Below are 15,670 nucleotides of genomic sequence, written 5' to 3'. Positions count from 1 at the left end.
GTAAATACTATTTTCAGCCCAATGTAATTCTTCCACTCCCGTGGCCACAAACACAGCGAGGAGAGCGATTCCATTTGTGCGCTGTGCAATTGAGCAGAGAGAGAAGCCCGGCGGCTGCAGGGCATCAGCAAAAGCCACAGCCGAGCAGGGACCTGGGGACATGGGGACAAGCCTCCCTTCCCTGCCACGAGTCCCCTGGGACCTCCACCCCACCCAGTGGGGCTCCTTTTGCCAGTTAAAATCAGCGTCAGGCCCAGACGCTGCTTCCCATCGCATCGGCATCGTTAAAACCCTAAAGCTGCATGGTCGGAGGCAGCAGGGAAGGGATAAGAGCCGTTAGGTGCAGCATCATTTATTTCAGGGCTGGCAAAGCTTTGTTCCAGCTTGGGGACTGAGTTGGCACTAAAAGCACCATGATCCTCTGGATTTATTCCCTCCTCCCCCCCCCCATTTTTACAGGTGTGATTTGTAATAAATCAAGGATGTCAGTGTCAGGTCCCCTTCTTCACCCAACTATTGTCACACACACGCTGATTAAAACCACCCCGGCCCCTACCAGTTCCTCCTTGTCCATCCATCAGCCTCTACGGGGACAAACTTAGACATCCCACTTCTAGCCCACACCTCCATCCATGCCTGTTCTGGTGCAGTGGTTTTTAAGCCAATCCTGGGTGTTAATTTGGTATGAATATATACACATTTAAATATGTGTATATATATATATATATATATATATACATGGGTATATTTATTTATGTTGTGTCCCTGCATCCTTGTGAAAATAATTGGGAGCTCTGTTTCTAGGAGGAATTGGGCATTGTTGGGATGCAGAATGAAAACACTGGCCCTAGAGACAAGCAGAGGGTTTCCACCTCAGCCCTTCCAGTTGAATATTTTCAGTTACAGCCCCAAATCACAAGGCAGAGGCTCTGCCTGAAGCCAGCGGGCAGGCACTGGAGGGAAAGCGGGATAGTGCTGTAGGGAAGGGAACCCTTCCACTGCCCAGAGGATCTCAGCCTCTCAAAAGGAATCAAGCAAAGACCAGCAGCCCTGCCTGTACCCCATTACACTCCAGCCCGCTCCTCATTCTCATTTTGGGGTTACAAAGATGAATGAGGAGGAGGATTCTTGTTCCAGAGTCGTGTTCTCGGCGTCTGCTCTCCAACACGCCTTGCTTCCCACCAGGAGAATTACGGTTTTTAGCCATCCCCAAAAAGTGCTGCTTTCTCCCTGGACGCACACGTTGTCCCTCTGAATATTTCAGGGAGCAAAGGGAAAAAATTCAGCCGAGGTTTTTGGAAGCGCCCCTCTCACTCAAGACCCCGGCACAACAGGCAGAGCGCTGGGGCCGTGAGCAGCCCCGGGAGCGGAGCAAGCCCCGCAGCAGCCGGGGCTCCCCCAGCGTTTGGAGTTTGCACGGCGAAACGCCTGTCCCGGAACACGGGCAGCTCAGCCAAGGCATCCGGGGGGAGGGGGGGACGACGACGACAACTTTGGGGTTTCCCAAGGTGGAAGAAAGAAGGGTGAATATTGGCGGGGTGGGGAGAAGCATCCCTTTCTTGCTGCTGCCTGACACTGGGAAGAAAAGGAAAAGCTGAGCAGCTTTAAATCAAATTAAAATATATTTTTTTAAAAAGGAAATAAAATTAAATTAATAAAATAAGTTTCCTCTGTCACCAAAATAAAATTATTAATAAAAAGAAATCTCTCCTCAACCATCCCAACTAGGATTATATTTTTCTTCCCATATCTCTTAAAAGCCTACCCTACTCGACCTTCCTTCCCCCCACCCCCCCTTCAAAATCAAGAATTAGCTGGTTTAAACTCTCACCCCAAATATTTATCATGAGGAACAAAGGTGTTGGAATTGTCACTGGGTTGGTTTTCAGTTCTCCCTTTCAGCCTTTTATCTTTTCAATCCAAATTTCAGTGACAATAATCCGATTTTGATTGACATTAAAATTATTTATTGTCATATTGTAGCTGTTTAATAAATTGTGCCTGCTTGCTTTATTTTATTAGTAGTAGTATTGTTATTGTTATTCTGAATACCACCTCTTTAATACCTTGGTGCTCAATTCAAGGCAAGGAGCCACTTCTGAAGTCAGGCAGCCACAGCCTCAGCTCAGACAAGACGTGGGGGGGGGGGAAAAATGCCTTTTTACACTCCCAGCCCTAAGGACAGAGAGGGTTCCACCTTTTTACTGCTTTTAGATCTTTCAAATCTCCCTGGTTCCCCAAATTTTGCTTTTGCTTCGAGTGGCAAAACATCTCCTCCTGGAAGCTACGCCTGAGACAAAGGTGATTTAATCCCCCCCTCGCCAGACACTGAACAATTAATTTGGCAGCAGCATGTTAAATAAATAAATAAGCAAATAAAAACCAGGTAAACAATTGGGTGGCCACTTTCAGGATCCAGAGTTGAGGGATTTCATTTGGGTGGGGTTTTTTTCCCCCCACCATGCTGGGAGTGAGTTCATAAAATGGAAAAGAAATGTTTAAAATGAAAAGGAAAGGAAAGGAAAGGAAAGGAAAGGAAAGGAAAGGAAAGGAAAGGAAAGGAAAGAAAAGAAAAGAAAAGAAAAGAAAAGAAAAGAAAAGAAAAGAAAAGAAAAGAAAAGAAAAGAAAAGAAAAGAAAAGGAAAGGAAAGAAGAGAAAAGAAAAGAAAAGAAGAGAAAAGAAAAAAGAAAAGAAAAGAAAAAAGAAAAGAAAAGAAAAGAAAAGAATAAGGAAAAGAAAAAAGAAGAGAAAGGAAAAGGAAAAAAATAAAATAAAAGAAAGAAAAAGAAAGGAAAGGAAAAGAAAGGAAAGAAAAAGAAAGGAAAGGAAAAGAAGAGAAAAGAAAAGAAAAGAAAAGAAAAGAAAAGAAAAGAAAAGAAAAGAAAAGAAAAGAAAAGAAATAAACTTTTAAAATAAAGTAAAATAAATACAGAAAATTAATTAAATAAAAGAAATAAATACAATAAATTATAAAATAAAATAAATAAGCAATAAAATAAACAAAAGAAGTAATAAAATAAAATAAAATAAAATAAGATAAATAAAAATAAAATAAAATAATTAAAATAAAATAAAATAAAATAAAATAAAAATAAAAATAAAATAAAATAAAATAAAATAAAATAAAATAAAATAAAGTAAAATAAAATAAAAAAAAAATAAAATAAAATAAAATATAGCAATAAAATAAAATAAATAAATTCGGATAAAAGAACACAAAATAACATAAAATAGCATCATATAACATCAAATCTAAAAGGAAATAAACCAAACCAAAGCCCAGAGACATCCATTAAAATCTGGGTCGTGTCACAAAGGATTTTTTTTAAGATTCATTTAACTTATTTTTCCCTCCCCCCCCCCCTTTAATTTCCACCAATTTAAAAGAATTTTCAGCCCCTTCTACTGGGGAAAAATATTAAAAACAGGGGGGGGAAAAAAGAGAGAAAATTAATAAAGGACACAGGAAACAAAAACGCAGCCCTTTTGGACTAAACCAAAAGCGGCTCCTTGGCAGAAATGTTTCCCTGGGCGAGAAGGTTTCAAGCCTGGGTCCCACAGATGCTTTTTGCTGAAGAGGGTTCCTGCTTTTTTACCCTGGGAACTAAGGGATGCTGGGGGTGCCAGAGGATGCCAGTGCACCACTCTAGGGCTGCAGCACCTCGCCCTCCTGCCTGCAGCGGGCACAAGCTGTTTGCCCGCTGCTTGGATGCCCTGAAAACCCTTTTTGGGGGTGGTTTATTGGAGATAAGGGAAAGTATCTGCCAGGGAAGAGGGGGTTCATTCCCTGCATCCATGCAAGCAAGGGTGGAAGTGCCAGGACCGTGGATGGGCTCGTGGGACCAGGGAGGGATGCAGGGATGCTCTGGCCGGACTCAGCCCCAGGCACCCCCTGCACCCACTCTACTCACAGCCTCTCTGCCACCTCTCCTCTGCCACACACACCCACCAAACCTGCCCAAAGCCCACTTCCACATCTTATTACATCTACATGGCTTTGCTCTCCCACTCTGTTATCGCTGCTGCTATTTGGGGTGGCGTTACAGTGCTGTGGGAGAGACCCCAGGGAAAGGCAGGACCTCTCCCACAAGGACACGAGGTGGCTGTGAGGACACAAATCCTCGCCCAGTGCCAGTGGGGATGGTGAGGCTGCCCTGGGCCTCCTCAGATCTCCTGCTCTGCCTCTCCCAGCGCTGGGCAGCCGCAATGGCTCTGGCAACGGCGTTTGTTTACGGGCTGAATTGGGATTAAACCGGTTCATTATTTTCCTGACTGGCAGGTTTCCAGTGTCCGTGCTAGTTAATAATTGCAGCCAATTAAACCCTCGCAAAATATGCGCCGTGGGGACGGGGATGGGGGGCAGAACACGCAAGGATTTCTCGCCAACCCACGGGTGGCTCGCGCCGCTGCAGAAGAGCTCCGTGGCGGAGCTGGGGACAGAGCGTGGCACCGCTGCCAGCCGCAGGGACCTCCCAGGAATGGGGATTCTTACAGGGCTGGGGTTTTGTCCCTTTGCAGGGGCAAAATTTGCAGCTGGTGGAGGAAACATGAGCAGGATTCGTCCCAGCCTTGTGGATTTGCTGCCTCCTTGGCCTTGTGGGTATAAACACTGTTCACCCCAAGCCCTGACCTGCCCGCTCGGCCTGGAATGGCTGTCTGCAGGGTGCGCAGGCTGGACTTGGGCCCTGACCCTGGGCATCCCACTGCAGCTGCAAGAGGGTTTCTTTTCAAAGCACAGCTCCCTCTTTTCCTGTCTTTCCACTCATTCCCTTCCGCTGCTGGAACACCCTCTGCCTCTGCAGGCCGGCAGCGCGTCGCCTCCGAATCCCACCCCGATTCCCCCTCCAACCCAGGCTCGCTAGAACATTTCTCAGGGCCAAAATACCGGCAAGCCTCAGTGGTCCAAAACCCACCTGAGGGCTAAGCCTACCCAGCCTTCCTTCCTTCCTACCTGTGACCTCGGGTGCCTTTTTGCAAGCCCCAAGGACAGGAGCAGGGTTTCTCAACCACCGCTTGAACAGCAGCCAACACCCAGGCATAAAGAACCGTTCTTTAGTGAGCAGCTCGCCCTGCTCTTTTGAAGCTGGGAAGCTCGTCGGGAAGGCTGGATGCTCGGGCGGGCTGTGGCCAGGGGAAGGAAGGCTGGGGGTGTTGTTTCTCGGATGCTGGAATCGCTGGGAGAGATGCGGGAGCGGGAGAGCGTTCGCGGGGAGGACGGCTGAGGGGAAACCGCCGCCTTTCAGCAAGGCAAATAATCGCAGCCTAGGTTAGCTCTTCTGTCGAGAGAATAATTGTGCTTCTAAAGGCCCTGATATGATGAGCAGCGCCGCTTTGAAATCGAAATAAATACATAAATAAATCAGGGATCCTGGACTGATTAAGGCAATTGCTTCCCTTGCTTTTGCAACCCCTTTGGGTCCTGGTTCCCAGAGCAAATTACATATTTAAAAAGTTTCTCTCTGAGAAAAGAAGGGGGGGGGGGGGGGGGGGGGGAAGAGGAAAAAAAAAAGAAGGGGGAAAAAAAGAAAGAGAAAGAGAACTTGCAACTCTAAAATAAAGTTTCTTTGTGGTTGCCTAATGAGCAGCAAGGGCCGGGGCAGTTTACAGTTATTAATTGGTTTTAAATGGCTCCAGCTCTGTCTCGGAGCATCTTTATGAGCTGGCCACAATGTGGCTGTGCCCTCCCAGCTGCCCCGCGCGGGGTCAGGGCGCACTGGGCACCACCAGTCTGGGCCTCTTTGTGTGGGTGAGCGGCCAACCTGCCTGCCCCATGGCCTCTCCTCCTCCACACCGCGGTCAGCCCTACAAAACCTCCCTGAGACCCACGGAGGTGACGCTGCCTCAGCCAGGATGTGGATGCAGCTAGCAGGGAACGTTGCTGGGGGGATGCTGAGGCTGCTCAGCCGATGCTTTTCCAAATATGTTCACAGTTTCTCCAGCTCCCTGCTCCCTCCTGTGTGACTACAGGTGAGATTTGCTTTACCACCTGCTCCCTGCTTTGCCCCTCACCTTGGCACACAAAAAAACTGTCCTTGTGTCCCAAACCTTATTTTTAGATTCTGCATGACCATGACATGTGGGAGCTCAGCAACCAGCACAAGCCCAGGGGCTGCCCGAGCGTCACCGAACACATCACACCAAACACCACCATGCACCTCCAGGCACTGAGCAGGTGGAGAAAAGACTCCATTCCTCACCTGAAAAAAAACCCACCCAGGATGGGTAATTCAGTAGTTTCCTTGCTATAAGGATGGTGAGAAGTAAACCTCTCCCTCAGCCCTGTGAGGTACAGAAACCTCACCTCAAGGATCACCCTGGATGGCAGAAACTGTATTGGATTGGGTTTGGGATGTAAGGAAACGCTGGTGACTATTGATACTTGCCAGAGCTGCTTCCAAACCTATTCTTGGCTTGGAACAAGTTGTGTGTGCCAGCTCTGACAAACGGGTTTCAGCTTCAGTTCGAAAAATAGCCTGATGTTTAGAATGCTATATAAGGTTTTCTCCTGGCTGTGCTCACGGGATTATGGATGTGTCCGTGTGTGGGTGCAGATGTGTGTGCAGGGACACAACGAGACAAACAGCTCAGTCTGGAGCTGGTGGGGAGGCAGAGCTGCACACGCAGCCCCAAGAAGCTGCTGGGTCCCTCTGATACCAGTTTGGTTTCTTTTTGACCAGCTGGCAGAGCTTGTCCGAACAAACACGCCATGGTTTGGCCCAGCGTCGTAGGCGCAGGTACATGTCCTGGGCGGGGGGGTGGGGAGTGTAGGCATAGAGGGGCGTATTCACCAGCTGTTGAATGCTGGAGATGGGCTGGTGGATGACAAGATGCCAGACGCTTTTCAGCACATCAAATCTGTATCTCAGCACTTTGCAGGGCGCGGAAAGGAAACAGTAATTAAGCGACAGGACTTACACCGCTTCCGCGCCGGAGCCAGGCTGCCTCCCATTCAGCCCCGTGCACGTGTGTGCTGGCACGCCCAGCCACACCAAGAGGAGCCTCACCCCTTTCTAAACACAGCCCTGGTTGTTTGGTTGTTGTTGGTTTTTTAATGCTAACAGAGAAGTTATTCAACAGAAAGAGTGTTTCTCCCATTCTGAGATTTTCCTGGTAACACCTTACTGGTCATTCCTATTGGTCCCTGCCCAGCGTTGCTGGGTTTATGAAACACTCTGGATTAATACTGGGAATAGCAGTGTGTGGGAACGAGGAGGAAGGTTTTAACTGCATGAAGTCTTCCATCTCCAGCTCTGTTTCTATGGATATCTGAATGGAGTTTATATTTATCCCTCCCATTTGAGCCATGTGTGCAACTTTGGAGGAGGAGGCTGTGAGCAGAGCTGCTCCGTTGGAGCTGCTGGCTCTGCTGAGCCCTGACCCTTTTGGGTCAGCAGTGAGAGCATCATCCTGATGGGCAGCATCCTTTCACCCAAGCCAAAATGTCACTGCAAGGGGATAAAAAACCCCAGCAAAAATACTTGGGCTAGAGCTCAACACAGCAGCGAGCACGCTGTCCGGCAGGGAAATGGCCCTCTCCGTGACCCCCAGCAGCCAGCCAGGGATGTCAGGGCAGGAGCATCACTCCTGATCCTCAGTTCCCAGTCCCTCCCATGACTGCCCTGTAAATGGCCAAATTTCCTGGGAGCGAGGGATTTTCCATCCGTCACATTGTCCTTTGCTGTCAGGAGAGGAGTGGGCACAACCCCGGCACCAGGGGGGGAGTGTGCTGGGGCACCGGAGCAGGTAGGAGTGGGAAGGAGAGCGTGTGACTCGGCCTGGCCCCGGTGCACCGGCTCCTGGAGCATTACCGTGATGGCTCCATCATTAATTGATCAATCACAGGATGACAGTTAATTAAGTAGAAAATAAAGCTACTCTGCCCAGCCTGGCATTAGTAGGCAGCGGCATTACGATTTCTGGAGTACAAGGGGTGGGGGGAGATTAAAAAACAAAGGCACAGCTGGAGGAATAACCCCATCATCTGTGGCTGAGGTGGCAGCCTTGGCACGATGCTCCCTGGGATGGAACGTGTGGGAGGCCCCTGCATGGCAGCAATGGCCGCTTCCTCCCTTTTGGAGAAGACCATCCACTGCCCTCCAGGCATAACCCCTGTTATTGGCATGGCTCCTTCCCCAGCAGCCCTGGTGCTGCTGCCCGGGCACCAATGTGGGACCCTCGCCAGCCTCCAGATCCACAAAAGGGCTTCTCTCAATCCCGTCTGCCCACCTCCCAGTCCTGCCCTGCGAACTAAACCACAGTGGGGAGAGAGAGGAAGCCAGAAGAAAAGCATCCTTCACCCTCACCCCTCCCCGCCTTGTGCACCCAGGATTGTCTCGATATGAAAAATTACGGTTTTTGTTAAAAACTATTACTAATGAAGCGTCTTTCCTGCCCTTAATTGTTGCCAAGGCGATGACCCCAGCCAGCCATCTTTAATTAACTTAGACTAGATCTCCTGAAATGAGTTCCTCGGGTAAATTGCTCACCACGGCTTTCAGGCACGGAGCCGTGTTTTGCCAAGCCCATCGGCTCCAGAGCACCGCCGCAGCCACCAGCAGAGGTGATGGCACGGGCCCGGCGTCCCCTCCTCTGCCACCGCCAGGCCGGGCAACTCCCAAACCAGCCGGGAGCGACTCGGAGCAATACGGGGCTGGGAATGAAGGGGCAACCGATGTCTGACTTGGGGGGGGGGGAATGGGATGGAGGTGGATTTCCCCACAAAATGGGAATTCTCCCTGTCTGTTTGGCTTCTCCCAGGGACCGGAGCGCCGGAGGGGCCGGGGGCCTGGCCGCACGCTGGCTGGCACCTCTCCAAAGCAAAAAATCACATTTCCTGCCTTGACAGATAACGGCGGTCAAAGAGAATGCCAGGACAATTCCTGAAAATGCCATAATTGTTTTAATCTGATGGTGGATAAAAGATAATGATGCTAACAATATTTAAACGTAATTATAGTTTCCTGCGGCTGTTGGGCTCTCTGAATCCTCTCCACTCAAGTGCCTTTGTTTACGAGCGGTTTCAATAAGGCAGGGCCTGTTTTCCCCTTCTATCGCCTTCACACCTGCACCCCCTTCGAGGCTGGGGGGTGGACACGTGCCAAGGGGCTGGCTCTCTTCAGGGACTGGAGCTGGCCAGCTCTGCACACCCCACCCCCACTCCCCGCTCCCCCCCCAAGCTCTCCTGCCCTTGATTCACCTTCGCCCATCCTCTGCCTCCGGGGATATGAGGCCTCCCTTGGGATGGTGGTGTTTGGACCTTGGCAACACCCAAAGAGCAGGCATCTGTTTGGGCAAGGTTTAGAGAAAGGTGGCAGGAGTAAATCCACCCCAAAGGGATGAAATAAGGCATATGGTGGCTAGTTCATGCTGGTCACCTGTGTCAGAGCTGTGATCCTCCCTACAGCCCCCAAATCCCATCCTCAGCTCCCCTCCAGGGGGAACTCCTGAACATCAATATAAAACAGCAAAGCAGGACAAAGGGATTTTTCAGGAATGATTTGCTGGTTGGCAAACAAATAAATAAGCACCAGAAGTGGATGTCCAGGGGCTTGGCATCCACGGGAGAAGAAAATGGATGTGGAAGAAAGCGTGATGAATCCCTGACATTGGAGACCTTCCTACATTGGATACTGCCACCATGATCCTAAAGAAAGCCCCCCCAAAACAAGTGTTCTTTCCGGGGGGGGTGGGGAAGGAGAGAAGCTGGATGTGCTGACAGCCCAGGGAGTGGCAGGAGAGGTTGCAAAGCAGCTCGATCGAGTGCACAGAAACAAGCAGTGAGAAAGGACGAGGTTTAAACAAAGCTTTTAGAGGAACTCAAATATGAAACAGCTATTTCAGTAGCTGGAGTTTAGCCTCCTGTGTGAATCGGTCTTTGTAAATAGGAATGGAGGATAGCCAACTTCCCCAAAAGGGCTCTACAGGGGGTCCGGAAAACCACAACGTCCTGAGTTTAATGGGGAAAACAGATAGAAATGGTAACAAAGAATGGGGAGAAACAGCAATAAACCTGATTGTTTGGTAAATAAGGTCGAGCCTGTTGCTGAGAAGTGAAGTTTGAAAAGCAGCTGGAGGAATGAATAACCGGTTAAAAGTTAGGAGACAAAGTGGCGTAACAAACCCGGGGGGTTCCTAGCGCGGAGGGGTCACTGCCGGAGCCCCCACGGCGGGCAGCAGCACAGGCCTTCGGAAGTGCCAGGGAGGAGGGGAGGAAGCAGGAAAATATCCACTGCTGCTCCAGCATGATAAAATCTGACATGGTCTAGAGGGGTATGGAAGGGTCTCACTGTGCTGATGAACTTGGCCTTGGAACGAAGGAGAAATTCAGCATCGAGCACAAAGAAAACAAGTCCACTGCCTACATGACAGTGAAGCGGATACCTCCAGTGAGGAATAACACTCTAAGGCATGGATATGACTTTGAAAAGACCAGTCTGATCTCTGGCAGGGCAGCAAGAAGCATCAGGAATGATTCAGGATAGACCAGAGTGGAAGATAGGAACGGGTGAAGATTCACTCTGCGCTACATGAGTTCCTGCCTTGCCAGGAGGATCTCATGAGGCCAGGGAAGCAGAAGGGAAGGATGAGGACGTGCAATAGCTGCCATGTGAAGAGGGATTAAGTAGAGTAGGACTCAAGCCTACAGGAGAGGACTAAGGAGGGGAGGAAAAGGGGCTGTGAAAGCATGAATGGCAGTGAGAAGGTGAATGAGCACTTGCTACTCCCTGCTTGTCTCAGCAGAAGAGGTGGAAGACATTGAATGTGCCGGCTGAATGTCCATTACAGGGAGCTGCTTTGGTAGTCAATCTTGGGGGCTGCAGGGACCAAAAGATTGGAGAAGCTGGGAAAATAATTGGGAAATCAAGAGCAGAGAGATGCCTGGTTGCTGGAAAGGCTGGGAGGCTGCTGGGGCTGGAGGCTCAGCAGGACCCTGGGCAAGAGCAGGCAATACAGTGCAACCCTGCCTGCTGCTGTCCTGCTCTGGGACACCTCTGGGGAGAAGGTGGTTTATCCCCGGAGCTGCTGTGCGGTTAGAGGTGGCCCATCTCCAGAGTGTCTCTAACTCCTGGAGCCAGGGAGGCACCACAGGGGGGACCTCCTTCCTACAGCACTGGGCAGGATTCACTCCTCCCTCCCAAAATGCACCTCCAGGTCTCCTGGCGGCTCACCCCTACCACGCCGGGAGGGAGGAGTCTCACAAATTATCCCTTGTCCCCGAGAAAATCCACGCGAGACACGCAGGGACAACTCTGTAGAGGACACACATTGAAATGGTGCATGCTCACCCGGCTTGCCCACGCAGGACGGAGTCGCGGATGGTGGAGTCGGGGTGGGGGAGTGGGGGGTGGGTGGAGTGTAGGTGTTACTGGGAAAGCCCGGCCCCTGCCCTTCCTGTTCCCACAGCCCACAGCCGCGGCCACGCGTGGCCGGCCCGGCGCGTCTCCACGGGCTCGGCGCAGCCCCGACGGGGCGCGTTGACATCTGTAACCAACACGCCGGCTCCGGCAAAGGCAGGGCTGCCCGGCCAGGCGGAAAATTAACACTGACATTGAGTTTAATTAAACAAAACAACCAGGCTGAAAGCTGGAGCGGAGACGTGGCGGCAGCTGGAGGAGCCGGGCTGGGTGCGGTTTGGGAGAGAAACTTGTCGGAACAAGCCCGCTCCGCCGTCCGGAGCCACGACGGGCCCGGGAGGCCGAGGCCGGCCGAGGAACCCGCCTTCCCCGCGGATCCTGCCGCCCAGGGCCGGGAAACACCGTTTTCCCTCCCCGTATTGCCTGTCGCTTTACTAAAAAACCCGCGTGGAGCGCAGTATGGCAGGGGAGGCCCACGAATGTCCCAGCCCCGGCGGGGAGCGGGGGTGGTTCTCGGTGGGCTGCAGCACGGAGAGACGGCGAGGGGCGCTCCGGGGGGCAGATTTCGTTGAAGGCAGTTTGGGGAAATGCTGCTCCGGCGAGCACAGATCCCGTCTCAAACCTACCCTCTTACTAGCTCCGGCCCCGCTTCTTTCTCCCGACCCCGAATGAAAGAGGTAGGAAGGGGATGATCTGAGCAGCGACACCCGAGCACCGCATCTCCCGTCCAGCTGCTCCCCGCCGGGCACCAGTAGCACCAGTAGCACTTACAGTGCAGGCAGCGGGGAAGCCCTGCCCGCCGGGGCTGGGTTATTTTTGCCGCACCGCACGGGAATAACTCGGCATCTAGGTCCTGCGGGCGAGGCAGAGGCGTCCTGCCCGCTGCCCGTTGCCCGCTATCCCTTCCCTTATCGCGATTCCTCCGCGTAAGAGCTGAAAATAGCGCGCAGCCCCGCGCAAGCCGAGCAGGGAATAGCCTCCTCCGGGCAGCCACAGCGCTGGGGTCCGGCGGTTGCGGCCGAGACATTGCTGCTGCTTTTGTCCGACGCCCCCCAGCCCGGGAGCTCCCTCCAGCATCCAGAACTCTCAGCGAGTAGCCCGGGTCCTGGAGGTGAGGAGGGATCCCTCTGCCGCCGGACTCATCCTCCTCCTCCCAGTCCGTAGCTTTGGGGCTTTTAGTCTGGTAATTTTTTTAATTTTTTTTTTTTTTTTTTGGGGGGGGGGGGGGGGAGGGAGGGCACGGGGCGGGGGGGGGGGGAGAGGGGGGGCGTGAAATGTCGGCTTTGAAGGATATTTGTAATAACATAACCAGCAAAATGAATGTCATATTTTTGCTCCAATGAATTGGATTTCCTGAAATATTGTCTCCGTAATGATGCCTTTAGGCTCCTCTGGATTAGATAACTCTCCAACCACATCAAGAAGGCTAATTATCCCAAAGCCACTTTCCCCGCGTTCCCACATCTCTGTTATCTGTCTGTCTGCGCCTGTGTGTATGCCCGCGGTACCATCCCCAAATATGGGGAACCCGCGCTGCAGGAACCTGCTCCGCGGGGATGCAGACCCACGCCCGCGGCAGCCACGTCGGGCAGCCCTGACGCCATCCGGGCTGACCGCCTCTGCCAGCCAATCCTCAAAGCCCGGCCACGTGTCGTCAGGTCCCGCTGACCAATGAGGAGCGAGCGGTGTGGCGGGATCCCCTCGACGGCCGGGGCTGCACGTGGGGCGGTATGCGACACCCACCCAACACCCCCCCCTCGCCTCCAGCCGCGTCAGACCCCCGGGGCTGCAGCCCCCGGCGTGGGAACAGTGACACACCCCTGGGGCGGGAGTGAGGGGGATTGGGTCACGCTGTCCCCGCAGGCATGGGTGGGGGTGTGGGAGGGGGTGAAGTTCTAAGGGGGCAGCAGAGCCCCAAACAAGAGGAGAGTGTTTGTCCCGACACCTCCAAAACCCCGGCGCCCAGGAGCACCAGAGCGGGGGCACGGGAGGGAATGAATAACCGGTGAGCACACGCACGGGCGGGACTGTGGCAGCCCACGCGTGGGTGCCCCCGTGTTCTCCCTTCTCCCGCTCCGCCCAGCGCGGCTTTTCTGTCCCGGCTCTGTGCTTGGGCCGGGGAGTTTGTACTTCGGGATTATTCATCTCCTGCAAGTTTTTTGTTAGGAGGCCCTGAAAGGCCTCAAAGGCTGGGAACACCATTCTAATTACGGGGAAGCACAGCTTATTTAGAAGATAAAAAGAGACTTGTAGTCTCATAACAGCTTCTTATATCCGTCAAATAAGGATCTCTAATGACGGGGTGAGAGCCAGTGAATGCCTAAAACAAACTAAAAAAAAAGGAGCGAAAATAAAGCAGCCAGGGGCTTAAGATATATTAAATTACCCTGATTAGGAATTTAGGCCGTGGCTCGAGTCTGCTGGAGAGGCTGGGCGGGGGGGGGGGGGGGACACGGAAAGTGCTGCTATTCATTTCTGGGGAGAGGGGTCAGTAGGTCGGAGGAGTTCACAGGGCCTGGCTCTATTCTTATGCTAACAGAGAATACAAGCGCTGGCCTGGAAAATAGAAATGAATTTGCAATAATCCGAGCCCCTCTGTTTGCAAGGCGAGCGGCTCTATAGCTAATTGCAGCCCGGCCTCCCCCGCCTCATTGCGGGCAGTTGTAACGATGCATGGGAGATTAGAGCCCGAGGGGCTGGGAGGGGGGTGGATTTAAGCCGTCTGCCCCCCTCCCTTCCCTCTGCCCGGCGATGAAATATTCCGAGGCAGGCGCTGGTGTTTGGGCTGGCTCTGCTCGCAGGGACCGGGGCCAGCCAACTTCTTGAACTTCCCCGGAGCCGCAAAGGGGAGCGGGCCGCCAAGCAGAGCAATGTGCCGGGGAGGAGGAGGGGGTGGCTCTGCGCGGCCTCGGGGACGACAGGGATGGGAAACGGCGGGGAAGGCTGCGAAGGTCCCAGAGAGGGGGGAACCCCCATTGAGCTGTCGGTGACAAGCAGTAAATCGGGGAAGAATAGCGCATGAAAACGCGCCGTCGGGGCCGCTCGCCGGCCCTACAGCTGCCGCCCCGTCTCGTCGCCATCCCAGTCACCGACCAGCTCCCCGGCGGGATGCCTGGCTCCCGCCCCGCGCCCTGACTGTCCCTCCCGTACCCCGCGGGATGCCTCCCCACAACCAAGGGGTCCATCCTGCCCCCGAGAAGTCCCTTCCCGCATCCAAGTGGTCACTGCCGCACCCCGCGGGGTCCCTCCCTACACTCGAGGGGTCCGTCCCGCTACCTGCTCGGGCCCGCCCCGTCGGCGGCCCTGAGGGCCCGGCGGCCGCAGTCGTTTTCAGGACCCTGGACAGGGGCGGGGCCGCCGTCGGGGCGCGTCCCTGCCGGGCCCCGTCGCGTCCCCCGGCTACGTCCCACCGTGCCGAGGCGGGGGCAGGGCCTGATCCTGCTCCACTCTCCCCATTTTCCATACGCTACTGGGCTGAGGTCAACCCCCTCGGAGGCCGCCCGGGTCCCGGGCCCATACTGTGGGGACAGGCCCTGGCTTGGCTGTGGGTGGAAGCCCAGTCCAGCCCAAACGCACCCGGCTGTGCAGGGAAACCGCAGATAGGGGACGAAAATGCAGCCGACGGGTTGTTTTAATGAACACTGAGCGGCCCGGCCGGCCTCCGCCACCCTCGCCGACATGCGGGGCTGCTGCTGCTGCTGGGGACAGTGCAGACGCCCCTCCATGCCCCGACGGCGAAACGGGGTGGCAAAGCCCTGGGGTGTCTCTTCCCGGTCCCAGCGACAAAGACCCGGCCCTGTTGCCAGAAATACATCTCTGTTTCGTTATCTGCCTCTTCCTCTTCCTCCTCGCCCGTTTGGCCCCACAGCCGGAGCCAGGGACGGGTTGTGTCCGAGGCCGGCCTCACAATGAGGGACCGGCCCAGCACCCAGAGACCGGCACCGGTTCTACAGAGCAGGGACGAATCCTTCGCCACACGTCGCCTTCACAGGAATTCTGCCGAGCGCTGCAAAGTTTACCTCGCAGCCCAGGGCTGTCCCTGCTGTTGCGGTCCCACTGGCCGCCCGGAGGAATCAGGCACGGAGAGATGGACAGCAGGTCCGGGGGCTGCTGCTGACAGGGGCCGGGTGGCCGCAAGTCTCGGGGTCTCCATAAATCGCTTTTTCCGACTCCCTGAATTTTCTCACTTCAGATTAAAATTAAAAGGAGGATACCCGTAAGTGGCACACGCCGGACAGATTTATCCCCGCTCGGCATTGTCCGTACCACGGTACTTCTCCCAGAGCCTTCTCCTAGAACTTTAGTCGTTTTAAAA

The sequence above is a fragment of the Dryobates pubescens genome, chromosome 17 (assembly GCF_014839835.1).
Source record: "Dryobates pubescens isolate bDryPub1 chromosome 17, bDryPub1.pri, whole genome shotgun sequence".
NCBI lineage: Eukaryota > Metazoa > Chordata > Aves > Piciformes > Picidae > Dryobates > Dryobates pubescens.
Note: the sequence above shows the minus strand (reverse complement) of the source record.